Genomic DNA, 11746 nt, shown 5'->3' with positions numbered 1-11746 from the left:
GCTGTAAAAAAAAAAAAAAAAAATAATAATAATAAATAAATAAAAAGGCAAAACAAAACTGACTTCTCCAGCCTTCCTGCGGCAGCTTCTCCTCTTCACACATATCAGTGATCCCTATCTAATACAAAGGGCTCAGCCTCTGCGTGGCTGCCGTGATGACCCGTGCTCATGAGGAGGCGAGAGCTGATCATTTTGTTCCGATGTAGTGAGCCATGACAGGCAGCAGGGCAGGAAGGAGGGGAAAGGGAGGAGAGGAAGGCCACTGAGGGACCCACCAGGACCAGACCGAGGAGGGGGAGGTGGAGGGTGGGGACGGGGGTCGGGGGTGGGGGAGACCAGCCTTTCCTGCTGCTTCCTCCCAGTGCTCTTGGCCAGCTGAGCAATCAGGTCACCTCTCTTTCCCATGTCGCTTCTGGTCAATAACCCTCCCCACCCCCACCTACACCCGTCCACTCCATGTCCTCGCAGAGCCACCGCAGCTTGCAGCTGTTCCGATTCTTCTTTTTGATGGGATTTTGTTTGTGCCTCCTCGTTGACCGGCTCCCTCTCTGCCTAAACAAACGCAAACACGGCGAGGGCCCATTAAAATCATCAGGGTCTTTCATGTGGGAGACACGCAGCAGAGGAGGAGCCCGGTCGCAGGGTTGCTCCCATGCAAACACGAGACTGTATGCAAAATCTAATTTGTTCCCTGGAGGTCTTCCTGGTGTGATTACAAAAAGTGGAAAACACCTGGGAATACAGCCACGGAGAAGAGGAGAGGACTTTAGCCTTCAGGTAAAAGGTTTAACAAACAGTTTGAAAACCACAAGAAGATTTCCATTATACTGTTCCAATGGGTTGAAGTCCATTAAATAAAATGCTGGATTAAACCGAGTCATAGACTAACGGCGCATACATCTGTTGCTGCCCACTGCCTCTCAGGTGGCTGAAGGAAGAAGGCTTCTACACTCCACCCTTGTATGCAACCCCACATTTTATCTATAATGGAAATAATTATTGCGTTGCTATGTCAAATAGAAGCAATTCAACCTTGCATAACAATTTTAAATAAACATGTTTGTCCAAAACCATCCTCCACCAGATCATTAAAAGACATAACCTCACACTCATGTACTCTGCCAAATGAGTTTATCTTCTGTTTATTTTCTGAAATTACACTCTAGACATGTCTAGACTTCTACGTCTATGTCCATTTTTTTTTGGATTCACATAACCACATTAACATACAGTAAATTATGAATAGACTGTGGAAAACCACCGGTGGCAGGTACGAAATATCTTCCTGGTGGGTACAAATGGACATAAAGTCATTATGAAGCATTAATAACATTTAAAAAATGGCTACAAACTACCAAAACTCCAAAAATTGTGAAATGGCAAAGAGGCACAATCACTTTCTATAGAGGCTGATACTGATTTTAGGATTTTGTTTAAAGTTTGATAGGCCTATTAGGATTCTGAAGGATTCCCATTTTAATTCTAGAAACTATAGCCAGAAAGGTCCTTAATAAAGGCAGCATTTAAAAAAAAAAATCAAGCTTGTTCCTATTTATTAATATAGGAAAAATCATGATTTTATCAGTAATTGGCCCGCTGATCACCATTCAGATCCAAATTAGGAAAAATTGTCTGATTCAGATTTACGCCCGATAAATTTGTGCTGATTGTTGTCGTCACTTTCTAACTACAAATTTCAGCGGGTTTCATTAGCATTTCATTTAATACGTAAAAAGCAGAGCATACATGTGAAATTATGGAAATTCCCGGCCCATTTCTGGTTGATTGTTGCATCTCTAATTCTTTCTCGAAGGTTATCATACCGTTGAAATCCCATCTTGGCCCCACGCCCGATCCAGACCAGCAAATGTCCCGCATTTCTTCTTCACTCGCACAAGCAAAGGCTAAGGAGGAGAGCAGAGAGTACAAGAGCTTGCCTTCTGACCCCCTGCAGAACCCACCGAGTACGGCTAGCTCTCAAAGCAAAAGCAGCAACTTGTGCTGCAAACGAGAGCTGAATCTACGGCGAATTATGTTTCGAAAAAGCAAAAATACCGGCTTCTTCCTGGGGGCGTTTGAGGAAAATCTACTGCAGCACTCGCTCCATGCCAGGAGCAGAAACAGACGGAGGGAGATGAGATGATGCTGGTTGACAGTTAATTCCCAGCTTTGATTCATCCCAACGCGGCCACGAGGAAAACTCCCTCGTACTCCAGGAGAGAGCTCTGGCTGGAGTCTTTATGTAAGAGACAGATTAGATCATGTCTTGGCCTGTTCACAGACCACAGATATTTACATTATTGGCTCAAATGGCATCCAAATGAGTGCATCATACCCTCATTGAGGACAGAACAGGGCATGCCCACAGCTTTGGCACATTCTCTCCGTTTTAAAGCGAGATGAACAAGATATGCCCGGTCTTTCTTCTCAGGTAATGGATATAAAAACGAGCAATCTCGAAAGATTGAGTAAATTCCGGCAACGCTGATCCGCTGAAGCCGAGAATGAGAGATAAACAGATTTCGTCGGCGTGTTTAGCAATGTGACGCTACTGTTTCCTGACCTTGAAAAAGCTGCCACTTATGAAAAGCTGTTTTGGTACGAGAGACACTGATTATAGCCCATTTCTAGGCCAGCACATAATCAGTGTCCAAGTTCCAAATCAATGACCTACTTCCAAGCACACACACACACACACACACGCACACACACACACACACCCATACATACGCTGCAAGGCAAACTCTCTCTTACTAGCTTAATGTGGAGAAAGACGGGAAAATCAAAACTGGCCGGCATTTTTGTTTTGATCTGAAATTTTTTATCCGAGAGTGGATATTTAAAGAGCCAAATGAGGGCAGCGTGATTTCATAACGGCAGCGTGTGGCCCTTCGCAGAAACGGGACGGTGGCAAGTGGGGTGGGCCGGGTCAGCGGAGTCGCCAGCACCGGAGATTTACCACTGAGAGCAGTTCGGATCTGACCTGGATAAAGTGCAAAAATTCTGGCTTCCGCAGCACTCCTGCGGAGTGAGGAAATGTGAGCAGCGCTTAGTGAGGACAGAACTGCACAGAGCGTAGCCCCAGCATGGCAACTCTTAATCCAGAGCGGTCTATTTACAAACCAATCCCCCCCCCAAAAAAAAACTCCACCTACCCGTCCAACACTGCTGCCTCCAGCTCCCCTCGAGCAGATCCAGCATCACGCACCCATGTGCCATTCAGCCATGCAAACAGAGGGAAGCATGTTTTGTCGCCTATAACCAAAAAGGGGGCTGCTATTAGACTCTGACGGCATGATATCCCAGAGTAATACCGTGGTTTCTGCAGTGTCGCAGTGTTTAACACAGAGATTTTAAATTATATTGCGTGCAGGGTTTGTACTGCCAAAGAATGCTCGAAATGTAATAATTGTCAGCCTGTTCAGCTGATTTGTTGGAGTCTCCTTGCAGTAGATTCTCGCACCTGAAACTGATGACAGCACCTAATATGCTAAAGGCGACAGAGGAGAGAGAAAAACGTGGATTTTATAGTAAAGGATATGCCTCCTCCACATCCTATGAATGCAAGTTGGATATGTTGTGTGTGTGTGTGTGTGTGTGTGTGTGTGTGTGTGTGTGTGTGTGTGTCTGACATTTGGTTTTATTATTGGCCATTTCTAAATAAACTGCACAAAATGTGGGCCACTAATATGTATAAATTTATATTTTCTCTTTGGTTTTTCTTTTTCTTGACAACACCCCCACGATGCAGCACGGCAGCGGCAGCATAATGATGCGGGAATGCTGCTCTCCATCTGGGAGAGGGAAGCTGTTTAGGCGATTCCAGGAGAAAACCTGCCACAGTCTGCAAAAGACATGCGACCATGGTTGAGGTTCGACTGAACGCGTGCGTGAACTGTCAGGCTTTGAATGGCGCCGAGCTGGTAGAGGCATGCCCCAAAAAAATGTGCCACACTTTTGAGATTTTCATTTGTCAAAAAGTCTTGAAATAGTTTGCCGATTTTATTCCGTTTGCAATTACGTGCTACCTGGTGTTGGTTTATCTCATCAGATCCCACGTTTGTGGTTGTAGCGAAGCAAAAAGTGGAAATCAGCAGCAGATAGAGACTTTTGCAAGACATCAGCTAATGATTTTTTTAAATTTATGACTCAAAACGCCTTTCAGTAAGTTAGAAAAACCTTTTCAAATCCATTTCCCATCACTTTTGAGCAGCGCCTGACAGATGTGTGACTTGTGAGTAAAAACATCCACATAATTGCAGGTATGTTTTGTGCACTTTGGCTTGCTTAAACATTAAGAATAAGCTTTGGGTTCTTACATATTTTTAAGGCAATCCTCCCTGTTGGGGTGTGTTGTTTGAGCCTGCCGCTCGTCTGGGAAGCATTGATTGGCATAATGACTTTAGTGGGGGAAAAAAAAAAAAAACTCTTTCCACAATGGACAGCTTTGTATTGTGGTGTTCTTGTTATCAGGTTCAGACAACAACAAAGCAGAACATGAACATGCCAGCGACTAGAGTAATCCCTCCCTTTTCCTCCTACATCAGGTTTTGTCACCGAGTCAGGACAAAAACCCATTATGCTGAGATGATATACAAACAAATCAATTTTTCCCCATTCATGCATGGTTTCACAAAACTATTCCTCAAGCCCAGAGGAGCAGGCACGAAATTAGTTTGGCTGTGCACGGGCCGCTAAGAAACAAAGTGAGAATCATCGACCGTGGAAAGTGATGGTGAAATCGTCTTTTTATCAATGAGAGGACAGACGGAGTTAACTGTTCGCCCAGGATTTATCGCAGGAGACTAAATGAATGACTTCCTTTCTTTTTGCCGGTCCTCAAAGGTTAAATGGGTATATCCTGTCAACCCCTTTCCCCAGTTCAACCATAAACATGGCCTTATTTGGAGCTTGCACAACTCCAAAAAGGAACTGCGCAACTTAAGAGTCGAGTAAGGTCAATTTAAGTGGCAACAGTTCAAACTGAAAGTACAAGAAGGAGGCTTGTTTCGGTCCCAAAAGCCAGAAAAACAGAAAGCAACGTTTAAATTAAACTTGCGCACATAAAGAGCATCTTTTCCGCTTATAGTGTTTAGTTCAGACAAAGACCTGAATCCAGAACATATGAGGATTCATTGAGGAAACGGAGATGGGGTTCATCCCCAAAAGAAGCTCCACATTACAATTCCAACTATGGAGTTTCAAGATTCTTTTTTTATTTTATTTTTTAAATATGTGAGAACAAAGACGAAAAAACAGCAACGGAAAATTCATCCATCCATCCATTTTCTGTACATCCTTGTGGGGTCGGGAGCAATGGAAAGCACTAACAGTATTTAGTCAGATGGAGGATTAAATCCATCAAATGTTCAAATGTTACTGCCCAACATTTGAACATTGTTTTGCATTTCTTTTTGTGCCCAACTTTTAGGTCGTCTGCCAGGGAACGTTTCGCATCAGCTGCATCTTGGCTTCTACCTGCCACAGGGACGTCTCACAGCCACTTGACAGCCTATTAGTTAAAGCAATTCCCTGTAATGGACTCATATATTGCTGTTAGAAAATATATTTAATCTTATATGGACGAGATAAATCATATCCACTAGGGACAAAATGACACCGTTCTGCTCTTGAAGTCCTGCTTTGAGATTTGTTGCAACTTGTTCCCGACACCTAATTTTGCGCAGAACTTTGTTCCTGCGTGGTGTCTGACAAAATGTATTATGCGTAAGTGGCCCAAAATGACACCCTGCATGCTGCAGCCCTAAGGCCATGACGAGATATTCTGCACTTGAGTTATTGTACATGACATGTCCTGGTCAACTTTCTACTTGTTGTAGCCACTTTAAATAAAAGAGTGAATTTCTCAAGACTCAATCTTTGTCTTGAGTCTGACTTCCTTGTATATTTTTAGCCGACACTACAAGTAGGCATCTTTTCCTTCTCAATCAACAATTAATTGTATGTTTTTTTGTTGTTTCTTTTTAAGACAGGCAAGCAAGCATAAGTAATTAATGATTTATGAATGTTTGCTTCTAACTAATCACGTTGGATCATTGCAAGCTTTCACTAATAAACCTCAGTTTGTTGTACCTAACTCGCTTTTTTTTTTACTTTGTTTCTGCTCTCTGACCTATCTTACCTTGTTGCACAAATATACATCGTCATTAGATCGTTGGCACTGTTTGTTTGAATAGTGACTGGCAGAAAAAAAAGAAAGAGAGACGGAGAGGGAGTGTGTTTATCGGAGCTCCAGGAAATACCAGGACAGACACACCGGCTCTCCAGCGCTTCGAGCTCATGTGACTGGAAGCACACAGGCCAGATTGTTTGCATGTTTGCTTGGGGGTTGCGATAAGAACATTTGGTTTCAAAGAGAAGTAGAAGAGCATCAGAATGCAACTTACCACCTTGGGTTAAATCAGGTTTGGCTGCTGGTTTGTAGCCAAACTTGCTTTTTTTTTTTTTTTAAGCAATCAGCTCATTATCATTATTATATGTTTTGCCTTTTTCCTCATGCGCCCCGTTACTTGGTGTAGTGCCAGTGTCTTCCTGCTCTCATTGCATTAACATAATGAAGACGCAACTCCAGTCTGTAACCTTGCTGCTGCTCAGCACTATTTACAGTCATTTACGCCCAAAAGCTGTAAAAGCTGCAGCTCGACTCACTTTACTCCTGCCGCATGACTCTAATGCATCAGTGTGAGTAGATTTATTTATTTACACTACGCGCAGAGATTTATTTATACTATGGGAGAGAGGTAAAGCACAGTGAAAACTGTGGCACCAGGTGATGAGTAATGATGACGAGAATCATGAAAAGCTGTCATGTCGTCTTAAAAGGTAATTGAAATCCAATCCAGTGGCTATTATAAACTCAGAGTTTGGATGGCAGCACAGTTTGCTCTCTCTGTGTTTCGTACCTGGCATGCAGCTAGCCGGTTGGCAGGAGTTTATGCTTTTTTTTTTTCTTTTCTTTTTTTTTTCTGCTTTGATAGTCTCACGTTACAATTAAAATTTCACACGGAGGCCTTTATCGATGTCATTAAGCATGTTGTCCAGCAAAGAAATAATTAAAAAAAATAAAAATAAATAAAGTGGGATGAGCCAGAATGAATAATTGATATGTCGTTTTCATGCTGAGGGGACTCCTCTCATCTAAACTCAACACGGTAGCGCTCTCTCATTCGACTGGCTAAAGCAAGGTCAGTGCCTTAAGAGGCCTTCCTCTAATATCCAGCAGCAATTAGTGGCTGTGGCGCGGTGGGGTTCACACCACGCTACTATTTGTCAGGGGAGCGACCACAGGTAGTGATTTCCTGCTAATTCGTGCCATCGCTAAGCAAAATGAAGCACTTAATGAGACAACACAGTGGGGCTCGCAAAGGCTCTGGGTCAATTTGCTTATTTGCCAGTTTGTGCCCTCGTTTCTTACCCACGTGCAGTTATTTTGTCTGTGTCTATTTTCGTTCCGTATCCACGAAAACACACCTTTGTGTACATGCTGTGAAAGGATTGTGTGAAACCGTATTGTTCTTTGTAGTTAAAACATCATCATGAATTGCTGCGACGGATCGGAACGTAATACTGCATGGCTGCAAAGTGGAGGCATGATGCTTCTTGGTATTCAAATGCTCTTGCAAATAAAAGTCGGCAAATTATGACACGCATTTGCATTCAGTAACCCTGAGTCAGCCATTTATAGAACCATATTCCACTGCTGCAAGTGTTTGGAGGCATGCCTCTACCAGCTTGATACCTATACAGCTGATTTTTTATTTTTTATTTTGCCCAATTTGTAAAAAATAGTTCTCCCACTCATATTTTGTATGTATCCATGCATTTTTCCTATGCCCCCTACATGACCAACAGCAAACTGCAAGTAAGACTCATATCTTTTTTCAAAGCAGAGCAACAGCAGCATCAATATGCTTAATTAGCAAACGGCGAAAATAGCTTTTCAACTGGTACAAACATGTTACTTAAATGCTAACTTGCGTCAATCATCTCCCCTTTTTGCAGTGATAAGCCCTCAAATTGGCCCACATTCTTCCTTCGGGACGATGAGCTGCGTGGTCGGAAATGGTGAAAACCGACCAGTCATGATCGTATCCAAGGAAACAGGTCCGTCTGAATCTAAACACAAAGGGAACAGTGAACTGAAACAAAAAGCCCTAATAAAACGGTAGAGAGATGGACAGTGAACGAGCTGGCGTCAACTCCTTATGAGTCAATCCATTGTGAGGCACACAGCACACAAGTCGAGTTCCCAGTGAATCAGAGCAGTCAGCTGCCATCCACCACCTCAAGGCAAAGGGCCAGTCTAGCACAGGACTGCAGACATGTGACCAGCTGTCTCACACAACCACAGTTACTGCATTGAGACGGGGGACATGGACAAAGAGCTCTCAGATAAGTCTCTATAATGCATTACCTTCAGAAATATTTCAGCAGGTTGTCTCGGTTTGTTCGGCTCGGTCGCTTTATATACTGCTGTGATATACGGGTCCAGATAGCAGGTGTTTGTAAATCTATACATAACTCTGTCTCGTGATTTACAGTCCGCTGTCAGGAGGGCGCAGTGACATCAATACTGCAGCAGGAGTTTGTCTGGGGCCTAGCCGAGGACGCCAAAATACCTCCTTGCTTCTCCCCTCCCGCCTTCCACTGACAGCGATAGACAGCTCCACACGAGCAGCTGTCTAAATATTACTTTTCCCTCATTCCCCTCTTCATCTCGCCGTTCCTGCGCTCCTCTCTCCTCTCCTCTTCAGTCTCAGAGGGAGCGCTTGGCCGCTGACCGACATGAGTTTAGAAGAGACAAATGTTTGACTGGGGCAACTGGGGATGTCCAAATTTGGCCCACCGCCGGCATACAGAGGGTTCGAAGCAGATCAGCGAAAGGGATGGGAATAACTCGTCTTGTGCTGACCTGCTTTCGGCGACAACCCGCCACACACACACACACACACACACACACCTGTGGTCTTAATCTGTCGCGATGAAGAACATTAGAAAAACAGCCAAAGATCAGAGTCTCTCACTTCGTCACTACTTGAAGCAGGGATTTCAAGTAGCCGAATATAAGAACGCAGAGAAAAGCGAAGCCTCTTCTCTTTTACTTCATTACTGGCTCAGCTAGTTCCTGGTTTGCAAAGAGTCCCCAGGTGCATGAATGTTTCATAGCCACCCTGCTGTCTGTTCCCCTCTGCTCAGATTCAGTCTTTCCTAATCCTCCCCAAAGATAGCTCGAACTCCACCGTCAGTAGCACTTATGCTCATCATCATGAGGCACTTATAAAGAGAAGAGGCAGCACATAAAACAGCTGTTTTCCCCCGATGGCTTAATCATCCAGTTTAACCAACGGGGCTGTCAGAAATAACATCATAATCAAATTGTTTGGTCAAGCAGGCTTGCCTGTCATGAAGTTCAGAGTTTTCATTAGCTTGCTCTCTGTTGTGGTTTCCTGGCAGGATCGCGCCGTTTATGTGAATTATGCCCGCTGACTCCGAGCGCCTCCCTCCTCCTCCTCCTGCTGCTGCTTTGAGCAGAGTCAAGCCGAAACATAATAAAATTACGAAGCGCCCTAAGACCACTTGAAGTCGTGCTTGTTCTCTTAATCTGTTCATTTTTAGCTGCACGCTTGATAGTGTTTTGCAAACGCAACATTTAAAAATTGCAGCGTCAATCAGGAAAAGAGATGCAAACAATGTTCATCTTGTGGTGTTTATTGCGAATAAAAAGATGCTGTTCTTCTAACCTGCAGCTTTTATTCTTAAGTAAATAGCTAAATAAAGCTGAAGCTGGTGTGAACAGCCAAAGGGAACAGACTGTACCGGTCTTTTCATGAAGCTTCAACATTGCAAGCAGGCACAATGTTTTTACAAACATTTCATGAAGTCTAGTTATTTCTAAATAATAAAATAGATTTTTTTTTTTAAATCAGAAAAAAAACAAGATTTAGTGTTTGTAAGCTCAACATTTCTGCTATTTTGCCCCAGTTCTGAATCTCGTTTAGCTGATTAAACGCTATCCTGTGCACCACTTTGAACATTTTAATCCGACTGCCCGTGGAAGACAATGGGAACTTATTGCACAATGGAATTTTAAAACTACTGGCTTTAAAACAAGCATTTGCTTCATGGGAAATCTGATCTATGAAAGTACCAAAGCGCGGGCATTAAAACTCGGTACAAACCACTTCAGTGCATACGCATGCTCACAGTAGACCCTAAACGTGTTCACTCTTCTCCCCTCGTTGTTTCTTGAACGCTCCAGCCATTCAAAAGGTTCATTACAAAGTGCAAGGAACGCTACTTGCTCTGAAAAAGTGGCATAATTTACACAAGTAGATAACCTTTAACTGCAGCAACAGAGATTCTGATTTACTGATTACATGTGATTTGACATGAAAATGAAGAAAATTTGAAAACCATGTTATCAGCTCAAAGTGCAATAATACTTCCAAGAGACTAACACCCATTGAGATGGGCAAGCTCAATGGGTGTGAGTCATTAGCAGCACCAGAAAAAAAAAAAAAGCCCACTCATTAAATTAATCTGCTTTTACCCTCACAGAGAACTGAAAATGATTTATATTGGTATCAAGCAAAAGAAGGTTAATTTGGGTAAATGTGAAGAAGCAGCAGAAAGGTAAACCTTTTCCCCAGCCAGCATATGAATGCCAAGTGGTCTTAAATACATTACAGATTGTAATTAATTAATTTGTTGGCTCATGAGGCGCAGCTTGTTCAAGCCATTCATCATGAGCAGGAAATTGACAAGTTGAAGACTTGTCAGAGGGATATCAACTTCAATTTCACATCAAAAGGAAGCGAGCACTGCTTCGTTTGTTTGGTAATCGCCTCTTTATTTCCAGTGTCTTTGAGCAGAGCCAGACCTGATATCTCACACAAAGCACAGGTCCTACCAAAAAAAACAAACAAACAAAAAAAAAGATTCGATTTGAACGGGGTCGCGGCGATGCTTTGTGTCGCTTTACCGGCTTCCTCGTGGCGTGCATCAACTCAGACCGTCAGAGCAGGCAGCGGAGAACATCTGTCCTGAGCACGCAGGCACTTTGTTCCACCGCGCTCGGCCTGTCAGTCAAACATGTTCTGGCACGTCTCCGACATATTACGAGCGGCCGCGGCCACCTCTGAAGACATGCTCCGGCACCAGTTCAGGGTGCAAGCGGAGGGATGTGGAAGCGCGTATCTGTGTCTGTGTGTGTCTACAGGGACGTGGGGGGGGGGGAAACGGAGATGACGGCACGTCTATTTTTGGTGCGGCACACCGTGCTGTGCTGTTCCGTTCCTAGAACAGGCATTCGGATCATCTGCTACAAGGCGTGCACCGGGATACCTCCGGCTCTGCTCTCTGACCCTCGCCCTCCAGCTCCTACAAGATTGGAGAGAGGGATAGTACTTTAGGGAGGACTGTCTGCAAATAGGAGAATGTTGTTCATCCCTCTCTGTTTTCTCCGGTGACTAATGGGCCAATAATTCAAGCGTCACTCTGGCATGTTATCTTGTGCTTTCTCGTGGGAATACCACCCTGAAACATCTCAGGTCAAAAATATATTTCTTCTGACATACTCCGCCTTGCGAGGAGTTGTGATGAGCAACTCCTCGCATAGCTGGGAAAATCCTTGGAACAGCTTGGAAAATCCCCCATCGCTGCAAAGTTATGAGGAACCCTCCACCCCGCCCCCCCCCCCCCCCCCCCCCCCCCCCCCTCCTCCCGC

At 44.0% G+C, this 11746-nt stretch overlaps 1 protein-coding gene across 3 annotated transcripts in view; it reads right to left on the bottom strand.

The window, feature by feature from the left end:
* LOC106964289 (zinc finger MIZ domain-containing protein 1) overlaps nucleotides 1-11746 on the bottom strand; it is a 92736-nt gene that overhangs the window by 73908 nt on the left and 7082 nt on the right. Inside the window, exon 2 of one of the 3 annotated variants that reach the window (XM_015059701.1) lies at nucleotides 3156-3255. The exons of the other annotated variants lie outside the window; for them this stretch is intronic. The gene's annotated coding sequence lies outside the window, so the exon portion shown is untranslated. The remainder of the gene's footprint in view (nucleotides 1-3155; nucleotides 3256-11746) is intronic. 3 annotated transcript variants of the gene reach the window in all.

This window comes from Poecilia latipinna, unplaced genomic scaffold (genome assembly GCF_001443285.1).
Source record: "Poecilia latipinna isolate Pla-1442-1.1 unplaced genomic scaffold, P_latipinna-1.0 Scaffold1652, whole genome shotgun sequence".
NCBI classification, from domain to species: domain Eukaryota; kingdom Metazoa; phylum Chordata; class Actinopteri; order Cyprinodontiformes; family Poeciliidae; genus Poecilia; species Poecilia latipinna.
This window is presented reverse-complemented; position numbering and strand designations above follow the sequence as displayed.